Raw genomic sequence first — 13519 nt, forward strand, 5'->3', positions numbered from 1 at the left:
TGCGGCTCTATTTGTATCCATGGGCTAGGCCATTTAAGTTAAATATACAACTGGCCTTAAAATGGTCAAATGTTAAGAATTGGTTACCCTCATATATTGGGTCTGAGAAATATATATATTCATATATATATATATATACATATATATATACACATATATATATACACATATATATATATACACATATATATATACACATATATATATATATACACACACATATATATATACATATGTATACACACACACACACACACATTTTTAAATCTAGTTTTAAATCTAGTTTGACAAAAAGAGTCCGCTGATTACTTTCCTAAACAACCAGAATTTTAAAAAATCGTTTTGAACGTTATTTTCCATAATCAATCTGCTTGATAAAATGTGCCTTTAGTCAGTATCAGCATATCCCATTCAATTCAGCAAACATTTAGTGACTATTTATTCTATTTTCTTTCTTTTTAAAAATTTTGTCTCAGTGAATTCATGGGAACTTTCTTTTTCCCCATTGCAAAAATCAATCTCCTTAAAAGATGTCTATTATAAGGCTGCAATGTAAGTTACTACAAGCTCTCCAATAACTTTAAAGGAGAAGGTACCATATGTCTAGTATGAAGAAGAAAAGATTGTTGCTAGGGTCAGAACACCAAACTTAGACTGGCTTAAACAAATTGAGGAATATTTGTATTCTCACACAGGTGGTATAGGCACATAATAGCATGTCAAGATTAATGTTTTATTTATGTTTATATACATTTTCTTCATCATTGGCTGACATCCGCCTTCATCATTTGGTTTTGTTATTCACTGAATGTTTTATTTTATTTTTATTTTTAATTGAGATATAACTGACATGTAACATTGTATTAGTTTTAGGTGACATAATGATTTGGTATATGTATATATTGCAAAATGATCACCACAGTAAGTTTAGTTAACATCCATCAAACATTTTTTTTTTCTTGTGATGAGAACTTTTAAGATCTACTCTCTTAGCAGCTTTCAAATATACAATACGGCATTATTACCTAAAGGAATTTTTTGTCTTAACTGAAAAGTCTAAAACTAGGCCTGGCTCCAAGTACTGTCTCACACAGAAGTTCAAAATATCACGTTTTCTCCATGATTGTTTTAGTTTTCCCCTCCTCTTTGTGCCAGATTTATCTTCAGGCCGGCTTCCCTCATGTTAGCAAAATGGCTGCTGCAATTCTAGCCCTCATACCCTCACCACCACCTGAGAAAGAGAGAATGTCTTCTTGACTATGCTGTCTTTGGAAGACAAGGGAGCCTTCTATTGTCAAAGCTCTAGTAAATATTTCTTAAGCTTCATGACCTTAATGGGATCATATCTTCTTCCCTAAACAAAATACCAAGACTCAGGGATTGGGTGGGGGGTGGGGGGAGGAGATAGAACTAGTGGATTGGTTCATGTTCCTCCTATGAAAACAAAGGAGGAGTAAATTCCACCCAAATTACATGGCTGAGAATAGGAAAGGAGCGATTGTCCATCCAAAGAAAGATTTGTGTATTGATGGAGGGAAGAGGTGAGTCAGTACAATAGTAGAATAAAATAAATGCAGTAAGATAAGCACAGAGTACTTATGCTATGGTGTCAAAAAGAGAAAGGGTCAACCTTTTGTCAACGTTCGGGAGATAAGAAAATATTTCATTAAATAGTTGTGTATTGGTTCCTACATATCATTAAAGGTCTATGTTAGAGATGCAAAAAGACATCCTTAGAAGTAGGAACATGGCAGCAAAAACAAGAAAGCAGAAAACTGTCGAGTTGTATTACAGTGACACTAATGAATGTAGCATGACTACAATACAAAATGCTGGGAGACGCAGCTGAAAAGGAAAGCTGGAGCCTTACTGTGATGGGCTTTCCTTGAATTCCAGCAGGAGGAGTCTTATTTAATTTAGAAACCAGTGGGGAGCCATTGACAGGTTTTGAATAAGGGAAGGATATAACCGAATATGCCTGCTGGAAATATTAATCTGCCAGCAATGAAGTGGATGAATCGCAGCAGAGAGAGACACAACTCAGGGAGACGGGTATGCTATTGTCGTTTTCAGAAGAAAAGCAATGAAGTTGGCTGGCAGCGAAGAAGTGGAAAGAGATGATGGGCATGAGAGACTTAAGATGGGAGAATCTTCATGGCCATCTAATAAATTAGTTCTAAAGGGTTAAAGGCGGAGTGGTACTGATGGAAGCTCTGATGTCACTGTGCTGAGCAAGAAAGTGGTATCTATCATTCACGAAAATGGAGCCTTCCAAGGCACAGGTATTTTGCAGAGCAACAAGCTCCACAAGAGGGGCAGAAAAGACTGCCTGCCCCCGTGGCAGCTGAGTCTTAATTCTTGAAAAGCAAAGGGGCCCCCCTGTTATAATTCACCTCTTTTATGAGCAAAAGTTGTTAACTATGACCTTTTTTTTTTTTTTTACTGTGTCATTTCACTGGCTCTTAGCATCACAGAGCCATAACCCAGGGGCAGGATCATAAGCCTACACTAGGGATCCTTAAGCAGGTTTGCAAATGAAACTCTAAAGTCAGGTAGATGGCGATCTAAATAGTATCTTTAGTAAAACCGTGGGAGAACGAGGCTTAGTGTGAGGCTCAGATGGACTTCCTTAGATTGCTCCTGAGCATTTAGATTCACTGATTTACAGTCAGTGCTCGGGATGCAGGATTTCCTGCAGGGACGGAACCTCTGAATGAAAACCTACACCGTGTCCCAAGAGAATGGCACTGTCTCTGTGGGCAGGCAGGCCCCGGAGAGAAGAGGGATATACTGGCCCATTTCTTTCATTCACCAGTAAGTCCTTCCTCTTCCCTGGGGAGGAAGGGGTGAGAGGGCCACAGATAGGCCTGGGGTCTGGTCTCTTACTGACAGTGGGGGCCTTCCCGTGACCTCCTGCAAAACTGTCTTCCCTTTCTTCATTTTCAGTACCCGAGGTCCCTGATTCATGGTGGCCTCTCAACTCTGGCTCCGCCTGGCTCTGATTAGACAGAGAGGGAGAGGCATCCAGATCAGACAGATTTCCTAACGCTTACATAAGGAGTGCGAAAGATTTGAATCGACGATGTGCTGTGGTCAGATTGGGGTTTTAGAAGATTCTCTCTGATGACAGTGTGGAAAATGGCACGTGGCAGAGAGGCCATTTAGGAAGATTGGGGGAATCCAGGGAGAAGGGGGAGGGGGATGTACTAAAGCATTGACGAGGGGGCTGGAGTGGGGCAGACAGATTTCTAAGCCATTGAAGAAGAAGAATCCATGAGACTACCAGTGGACAGAAAGAAAGAGAAAACTAGACAACCCCCAGAGACTGCCTCAGGCCCTTGGCTGGACAATGAAGTCATTCCTCAAGAAAAGAACTGTAGAAAGATGAGCATGTTGAAGGGGGCAACATGAGATTTCATTTGGGGCATTTTCATTGCATGTGGTGTTTCCAAGTGAAGATGAGCAGAGATGCCCTCAGCTCTCTGCAAAGCTTGAGATCAGCTGGGGGTGGGAGATTGGAGGTGCTAATCTCTCGCTCTTCACATTTCCATTGAGGGACAAAATTACACGGCCCCACCCAGAGAAGAAAGGTCGGGGAAGAACACTCCCAACCTCTCTCCACCCCTTCACTCACTCCTTCACAGGGGATCCTCTTTCTTCCTGACTGGCTCTGGCCCTCTTTCTTTCAGATCTGTCTGCCCACCCAGAGTGCCTCCTGGGCTCTTCCATATGGTATGTTTCCAGGGAAGGCCTGATGTTTTCATTTCAGTGCACACCTTACTGCCACATTCCTAAATCAGTGTTATCAAAAATACAGCTGACCCTTTGCTCCCATCTCTCTGTTCCTCACCTCTTATTTATCAGTTGGTTCAGAGCTCTGGAGGAGAGCGTATTAGCTGGCTAGTGCTGCTATAACAAAGTATCACAGATCAGGTGGCTTAAGCAATAAAAATTTTTTCCTTACAGGTCTCGAGGCTAATAATCCAAGATCAGGTTGTCAGCAGGGTTAGTTTCCTCTGAGGCTTCTCTCCTTGGCTTATAGATGGTTGTTCCCCCCACCCCCAGTCCTCACATCATCCTTCCTTCTGTAGCAGCCTGTGTCCAAATTTCCTCTTCCTGTAAGGATACCAGTCATATTAGATTAGGACTTACTCTAATGATGCAATTTTCACTTAATCCCCTCTTTAAAGGCGCTCTCTCCAAATACAATCATATTCCGAGGTACTGGGGTCAAGGCTTCAACATATGATTGGGAGGAGGGGTCGCTATTCAGCCCACAACAGAGAGACAATGGTATTTATTCATCCTCTAAAACTTCATCAACGGCCCCTATCCTCTTCCCTTTCTAAATACATTCTCACACACAATTTTGAGACCGATTTTTTTCCCCTTCACTCTATTTGCTTCCATGCCAAGAACTAGGAAAATTTTAATCAGGGCACTGTGTAGTTTCATTAAAGAAAAAGCAGGTCAGTGACGCTCAGAGGCTGGATCCCAGTAAGGGGAGGGTTGCTGGGCTGTGTATCTCTGGGAACTGGAGAGAGTTCAGGACAGTGCCTGGTGAGAACCTGAGCCCCTGGTAATCAAGACGACTGTATGTCTTCCCTCAGAAACAGTGTGGGACAATGAGATCATCATTTCTACAACCCTACGGAATTTATGATTTGCCAAAATATCTGAGGTTAACGTTGTGTGTATATTTAGGTTCACAACTAATTACAAGACCATAATCTGGGCCTATCTTTCTTCATTAAGTTTTGCTCTCTGATGTGTATTTCTCCCACCAAGTTTGAGCTTGAATGGTTTTCCCAAGGAAAATAAGTTCTGTATCCAGAGTGATGGCTGATTTTATGAAATTCTGTTAATACCCTACACGATTGAAGACAGTCATTCAGAGCTTTGTTTCAGGGACATACAATCTTTAGGCATCACCACACAATGAAAGGAAGAAATGACAGATCTGTGGCGATGAAGCACTTTTCTTGATCAGTGTGATTATATCAGAATGCTCAACTTGGATATATTGATTTGTCTTTGAGAGTGCTTTGTGTCACATAAATCTCATAGAAATATCTTTGAGGAGTTGCCCCAGAAGGCCACTGCTTTCCTCCTCAGCAAAGAAAAGCAAAGCCAGGGAGTCATTTGTCAAAGTTTCAAACAGAATGGTCCATTTATGAATGACACTGGATGGTTTCCTATTCTGACATTCATAGGATTTTAAAACAAAGATGCATTTTATGATTAACCTCGGCATATAGAAGCGAAGAGCTATATTTTTCTCTTTTGACTTACTTCGGCAGCCTGAATTTTAAAAAAATCACCTTCAAGGAAAATCATATTTATTATACCTCAAAAATTCAGTTTATATGCACCATTGTTCAGAGCAATTTCTTTTTCCCTATGTTTAATAGCCAAGAGGTCATTTGTTTTGGAGATACATTCATACTTTGGAAGATTTGGCCATCGATGGAAAAGAATGTTCTTGAGAGTGTTTTTTCCCCCTGCTGCCTTAGTACAGGAAAATAGGTCTCAGAAATTATAAATGAATTTTAAAATATTGATTAAAAGTTTCTTACTTGTTCTTTATTCTGGGACTCATAACCTCAATTTTCTAATTTTTAAGAGCTGTAGTGAAAAGAACATCTTTTATCTCTTTCTCTTTTGAATTGGGTGACCTTGGACAATTATTGAATTGAAGTTTACTTTTTTCCCCTTGTAAAATGAGTATTGTGACACAAGTAGGCAGTACTGGAGAAAGAGAGGAGGTAGTTTAGCACATTATTTATTTAGCAGTGTGGGTTTTAAGCCAGTGTGACTTGATAAATCTGCTACTTGCTGGTTGGATGATTCTGAGCATGTGACTTACCCCCAAGCCTTATTTTCCTTATCAGTGAAGTAGGCATAATAATTGCTTTTTCTCATGTGACTGCTTGAAAAAGAAATGAAATAATTTACAAACATACTGTGAGATCATCACCATCATCATCATCATCATGAAAATAACAAATAACCATCAACTGCTTTAATTATTTTACTTCCCTCAATATACTAAGTAAGACATAGACTCAAAGGGAAAGTAAAATCCATAAAATTCAAACTCTGTCCTGAGTAAAATGGATTGAAACCAGATTAATGTAATTTGAAATATATCTTTTGAATATCTATGTTCATATATACATATACATATGCACATATATATGCACAGACACATACATAGATATTTACATAGAAATATAAAATAAATCTATTTATACTCAGTTGAAATTTCACAGAAGCTTTAAATAACAACTTGAAATGTATTTACCAAGATTTTATAACTATACTTCCATTTCAAATGCAAAGCCATTTTCTAAATAAAAAATATTTAGTCACAAGTATAAAATTGGAATAAGATTTAATAATCTCCCTTAGGAAATGATTTTAAGGTTTAAATTGTCCTTTTAAACTGCATTAACTCTTAAATCCTTCTTATAATGTCTTCATATTTAAGCTTCAGTGGAAAAAAAGGAGGAGCTCATCATTCTCTCACTTATTTAAAAATATTCCTGGATTTAAAAACATTAAGAGCTTCTGCTTAAAGATGGCAGCATAAAGATAACTGGATTAAGCACCACTCTCTAATAGCAACTGAAAGCAACACAAATTCTTAAAAAAGAGTCTATCTTTAATGAAACCAGGAGACAGATACAACCCCAAACTATGAAGAACTGCTTCTAAATATAGGGACATTTGGCCTCAATTCCAAAAGGATGCCAAAAGTAGATTCACACTTGACAGTCTACACACACACTGCAGAGTTTTCCAATAGTAGGTGGCACTGCTCGGAACTGCTTCACCAGTTACCCCTTACTGGAAACCATTAATTCCACATCCCACACTGAGGAACTGCAGACCCGATGGAATTGGAAGGAGAAAAATCCATTACCTTTGCAGGAAACATCCTGGAGGCATACAATGGGAATATCAATACCGCTAATAATAGTATCAACAATAACAATAGCCGATGGTTATCAAGTGTTTACTATGTACTAGGCACGGCTTTAAATGGTTTACATGGACCAACTCAGCTAATCCTCACAGTAACCTTATGGTGAGGGTACTATCACGATCCCAGTTTTACTGGTCATTTATAGAGCCTGTCCTCGTCACCTCCGCGCCTTCTGCACATGGAATCAACTTTGATCAGTGGCTCAAGGTCAGTTGAAGGAGAATGAAAATAAATGTCAATTCACCACAAGAGAACTTGAGCCTTATGGGGCTTCCCCATGAGTCTCAAAATCTTCTCCTCCTTCCCAGAAGGAATGCGGGTCATGGGGAGGAGACGTGCTTGGAGCAAAGGCACAGCAGAGCTGATGAGAAAGTCTTCTAAGAAGACACTGCTTCAATGAGGCTCCTGTGATTCTGGCTCTCCCCCACATTCCTTCCTGATATGACTCCTGTGCAAAAAGCTGAACAAGATGGAGCCACTCTCATTTAAAAATGAGTCATAATTAGAAAGAAACTAGCATAGACTAATGTATAGATATTTGAAAGATAGGAAAAACAAGAAAAACATAAAGAAAAAAAAATAGCCAGTGGCGTGAGTGGAGGAAAGAGAACATTTAAAAAGGCAAGTAGAGGGCTTCCCTGGTGGCGCAGTGGTTGAGAGTCCGCCTGCCGATGCAGGGGACGTGGGTTCGTGCCCCGGTCCGGGAAGATCCCACATGCCGCGGAGCGGCTGGGCCCGTGAGCCATGGCCGCTGAGCCTGTGCGTCCAGAGCCTGCGCGTCCGGAGCCTGTGCTCCGCAACGGGAGAGGCGGCAACAGTGAGGGGCCCGCCTACCGCAAAAAAAAAAAAAAAAAAGGCAAGTGGATAATACACGTCAGAAAATGAATTAAATCATGCAGTGAATAAAATTTAAAGCACTTTTCAACAAAAAGAGAACAGAATTCACGGGAACCCCATAACATTTTAAAGGTAAAAAGAAAAAAATCACTGCCATAGGACAACTGATAATGGTAAATTTGCTGGACGTCAAGAACGAAGAACCTGATGTGGATCTTGCAGTTAGAAAAGTACCTATTACAGTAGACTTTCAACTAATACTCACTGAATTAATGAGTGAAACTAAGCCAGAAAATGACAAAATTCACCTATTTCAAGGGAAAACCAAGCCAGTTTTAAACTTCCTAGCAACAAGGCTAGAAAATGCTACAGCAATTACTACAAAGTCTTCAGGGAAATAAAATGTGTTCTGAGATTTTTATACTCAGTTAAATGTCATTCAAGTATATAGAACACAAACATTATTTTGATACACCAAAGAACTCAGGCAACATGGCGCTCTTTAGTTTTTTGGGGGAGAAAAAAACTATTTGATTATGAAATCCAGCCAATCAAGAGATAAGAGATAAATAAAGATTTCAGGAATAGAATGATGAGAATACTGATACCATTTAGTTATAGTACCAGGACTAAACACCTGGAAATTATGGCATTAGAAGAGAATGCAAAGGTTATATATTGTAACAACATAGAAATAATGATCTCAGTACAATAATCAGGAGGTCAGAAGAAAATAGAGATGAGAGGAAGTGTTTGTTTCCTCTTATTTCATTATGGAGCATAAGAAATTCTAACAAATGCTGATAATTCAAATTATGAAGGTTTAAGTGTGTTATTTTAATGCATATAGATAACACCGGAATAAATTAAAATAGTAATATAACCAACCGAATCAGTATGTGGAGGGTGTGTAAATTTAGTAGGATAGATATGTATGATAATTTCCTCATCTTCCTTAGGGGAAATTGGTAGATGCTGTTTAAGGTTGATGAATAAATTTTAAAAGTTGTTTAAATGTATTATTCGAAAGCATAAAATCTAAAAACTAAAAATTTATTATAAACACAAAATCACACAAAAACAAAATAAAGAAACCCAGATCACATAGGAAAATAGAGAAAACAACAGAAGTATTAAATACATAAAATATAGAACTAAGACTAAAGATAGTGTCAAATTAATAAATGTAAATGGAGTAAACAATCTGTTGAGAGAAAGAAAGAAAGAAACAAACAAACTCCTCATACCTCACATTGCTGAAAAAATGTAATACCACAGGGCTTCCCTGGTGGCGCAGTGGTTGAGAGTCTGCCTGCCGATGCAGGGGACACGTGTTCGCGTCCCGGTCCGGGAAGATCCCATATGCCGCGGAGCGGCTGGGCCCGTGAGCCATGGATGCTGAGCCTGCGCGTCCGGAGCCTGTGCTCCGCAACGGGAGAGGCCACAACAGTGAGAGGCCCGCGTACCGCAAAAAAAAAAAAAAAAAAAAAAAAAAACCACAAGATGAACTGTAAAAGAGACACATCTCAAACAAAGTATCTTAGCAAAGTTGAAAATTAAAGGTGTGTGGAAACCCCCCATTCCCCCTCCCCTGCCAAAAAAACCCCCAAAACAAAAACCCCACAATTAATCAAGGCCAATGCAAACAAAAAGGAAGCAGAGGTTGCAATGTTATTAGAATATCATCCAAGATAAATCATAACGACAGCTCAGAGAAGTGAACTAGTTAAAAACTGAGAAGGCAGAGTGTTGGATGAGTCATCCACACGGTTGCGATTATTCCCATAAACAATGGAAGGAGTACCACTAGAGGTGATATATGTTCTGTGCTTAGCAAAGCACCTAGAACATCATAAGTTCTCAACGAATGCTAGCTATTCTCTCATTTATCTGAGCCCTACTTCTGTTCCATTTGTTCTGGTCTCTTTCAGAAATTCCATTTATCTGTATGTTGAATCTCTGCTAACTGTCTTCCAGGGGCCAAATATCTATATTTTATGTTTGATGTGGTTCAACCTCTACTCCAAGCACAAGCCATGGAGTTGTGCCTTTTCTGTTTCTTCTACCCATTTTGTTATCCAGCCCAGCTGCCATCCAACTGTCTGTTAGGTAGGTTGGCCCATGCTTATGGGCTCACAGAACAGTTGCTTCTAGATGATTGTGGTTCCCTTGTGACACACTTCCTGCTTTTCCCATGATCCATTCTTTTCTTCAGCCTTCAAACTTGGAAGATGTTGCTGGAATTTCCCCAAGACCTCCTCTGCTTATTTTAATCTTGTTCCATCTCTGTTGTATCTCTCTGAAGTCATAGAATGTGGAGGAACTTTTCCTCGTTCCAGTGTTGAGACAGCTTGTTCACTGTTTTCAAAATCATTGTGTCACTGTAACAAGGGCCTGGGAGGACAGTTAGACATCTTTGCTCAAGTCACCATTTTACATACAGTTCCTTTTTTCCATTTTGTCTTGACTCATTGGACTCCTATATTCCTGGCTTTTATTCCTCTATGTCCATATCCTTGTTTCAGTTTCTGATTTTGGACATTCTCTTTGGAGATCTGTTGACTTCTCCTTTTGGCTCTCTGAGTCTGGCTTTTTATTCAACTCTCTACTCTGATCTTAATATCCCTCTTCACACTATCTGGTCTTGGAGGAGAATCACTTCTTTTAGCTCCACCCTTGTGGGGTGTGGTAGGCAGGATTTTAAGATGGCACCCGTGACCATTGTCCCCTTGTATCACTCCCATGATGTTATATTATATGGCACAAGGGAGAGTATCTGAGTGTGCCTGATCTAATCACACGAACCCTTTAACAGCAGAGTTTTCTCTGGCTGGTGGCAGAAGAGGAAGTCACAGAGATTCAAAGAATGAGGATTCAACACAGCGTTGCTAGCTTTGAAGATGGAAGGGGCCATATGCCAAGGAATGTGGCTGACCTTTAGAAGCTGACAATAGTCCCTGGCTGACAGTTGTTAATAATTGGGGACTTCAGTCCTACAGCTGAAAGGAACTGGATTCTGCCAACAACCTGAATGAACTTGGAAGCAGATTCTTCCCCAGAGCTTCCATATAAGAGCCCAGCCCAGCTGACACCTGATTACAAGCCTTGTGAGACCCTGAGCAAAGAATGTAGGCATGCCATGCCAGATTTCTGACCTACAGAACTTTGAGCTAATAATTGGATGTTTTAAGTCACTAAGTCTGTAACAATTTTTCCACAGCAATGGAAAACTAATATATAAACATCACTCACTTGCTTCATATGTCTCAGAGAAAAATCAGATGATAAATTCTGGATGGGAAGAAGTAAGGGAATATTGCAATGCTTTTGCAAAGAGAGGCTAAACCAAAATATAATGTTAACTCCTTTCTTCCACACCTATCCATTGACTAGACCAGAAAGAGCTGGTAGTCATCCTAGCCTCCACTTCCCCCTCTTCCTCACTCTCAGTTAGTCAACAAGTTCTGTCACTTGTCCTCCCCAAATATCTCCTCTAATTTTTATTCTCACTGAGTGGTCTTATTTCAAAAACTTCATTAGTTTTTTAATTTTTATTTTTCTACTGAGATATAATACACATATAACATTATATTAGTTTAAGTGTACAACATAGTGATTTGCTATTTATGTATTTTGCAAAATGATCATCACAATAAGTCTAGTTAACATCCCTCACCACACGTAGTCACACATTTTTTTTCCTACGATGACAACTTTTAAGATCTACTCTTAGCCTTCATTACTTCTTGATTATAATTGTATGATAACCTCATAGTTCAGAGCTTTACTCAATTCTCTACATTGCTCTTGTTTTGAAGTTTCTGAATCCCTAATTTGATTATGTCACTCTTCTACTTCAATTCCTTTGAGGACATCCTATAGCCTTCAGGAGAAAATCCAAACTCCTTGGCACAGGATTTCCAGCTTGAATTTCTCCCACACTGACTTTAGTTATACTAAATTACTTGCCTTTGCTACAGGGAAGCACATATTTGCACTACTCTGTGCTTGGAAGACTACTGCCAATTCTGTCTGGAAAATTGCTATTCATCCTTAAAACTCATCATCCCTTTCCAGGAAGTGTTTTATGAGTTAGATACACACACTTCTCTCACAGGGTCCTCTTCATTAGATAGTTGGGTACCTTAATAGGGGGCTTTCTTCCCTTCATCACTGACAGATCCTGACAACCATTCTCCCAAAATGTAGAGAGACCTTGGATTTAGACCAGGGTCATGCAGACGTGCTTTGCACCAGACAAGGTCTAGCTCAGGTCCAGAAGTGTAATTCGATCTTTATCCTTGTCTTAGGGTATGACCAGCTTTGGAGCAGAGATGAGGCATTTTGCATAGGAAACTCAGCGGTGTCTGGGAAAGATGGTCTAATCACTCCTCTGTTTCTTCACACTGAAAGAGAAGACACATTTGAGTTCGTGGAGACCTTAGGGCTTACAAGCTTGACCTGAAGAATGTCTAATGATAGGGAAGGACAGCAAGGCTTTTCACATAATGCTAATTTGAGTCCAGCGAGAGATGTGAAAGGCTGGACTTTAGGTGCTGCTGACATGGCTTTGAACGGGTTCACATGGGACATGTTTTTGCCCTAGGAAGTGGTTACATGAGAACAGAAGGGGCTGATAACTCAGGCTCAGCAAGGCATGGCCTGCTGTGATGGATGGAATGGACCATCTTCCCTTGAAGGACATTCTCACAAGCACCATGGAGCTGGGCACTTAGCATGAGACAGGACAGCTGCAGCAGCCATTCCTTGCATTTTTACTTCAGGAATGGTTCTTCATCCTAAAGCAATTATTTTCCACTGCTCCCCAAATATCTGCCATCTACAGGCTGTGAGGTGACAGACACCAGAATTTGTTCCACCTGCCCTGAAGTGCTGAGAGAGGGAACGGAAAGAGATTTGATGTGAAGGCCTTGGCTGTTTTCCTTCACACTGAGGGAAAAACCTCATGGAGTAATTATTGCTTTGGTAGCTAGTGGCATAGGGTCTTTTTTCCACTTATGGTGCTTTAGCCACACTCATCCATAGACAGCTTCCATTCCTCAGTCAGAGCTTCTTCCCCATGTGGGAGCTGGGATGATAGAAGGACTTCCTTCTGCTACCAGCATATGGTGTTTGAGCAGAGTCCTCTGGGATTTGACCATTGCCTATTGTTTGCACCCCAAACTACCACTTTTATAATTTTCTTAGTAACATTTTGTTTGGGTAACAGAAACAAAAGTAACATTATTTCTTTCTTCACTCTCTGCAAAATAATGCAAGCAAACTATATAAGTGACTCTAGAAGCAATAGAAACAAAACTTGAGCTACCTAAAGCATTTGCCTAATCAGCTATGGCCAGGAGACCCCAATCACACTGGGGTGGGATTGTCTGTCCTCAGGTAGTCAAGGCTGGTCACATGCCTCCACAGGTGTCTACCACAATATTCATTGGTTTACCCGTTTGTTTCTCAACCAGCTTATAAATATGTGAAAGTCCATCTTTTTTTCTATTTCTGGTGAAAATAGAAATAGGCACTTCCAATAGGCAATTCAATAATGTCAAACCAATTTTAGTATTGGTTTAGCATTATTATTAAATACAGGGTTTTATATCCTGCATTTTTGTTCATATGAATTATTATCATACTTGGTTTTTACAGATATAACATGAATTCTCAAAGGATGATGAACTC

Source organism: Hyperoodon ampullatus, assembly GCF_949752795.1.
Source record: "Hyperoodon ampullatus genome assembly, chromosome: 4".
In the NCBI taxonomy this organism is placed as follows: domain Eukaryota; kingdom Metazoa; phylum Chordata; class Mammalia; order Artiodactyla; family Ziphiidae; genus Hyperoodon; species Hyperoodon ampullatus.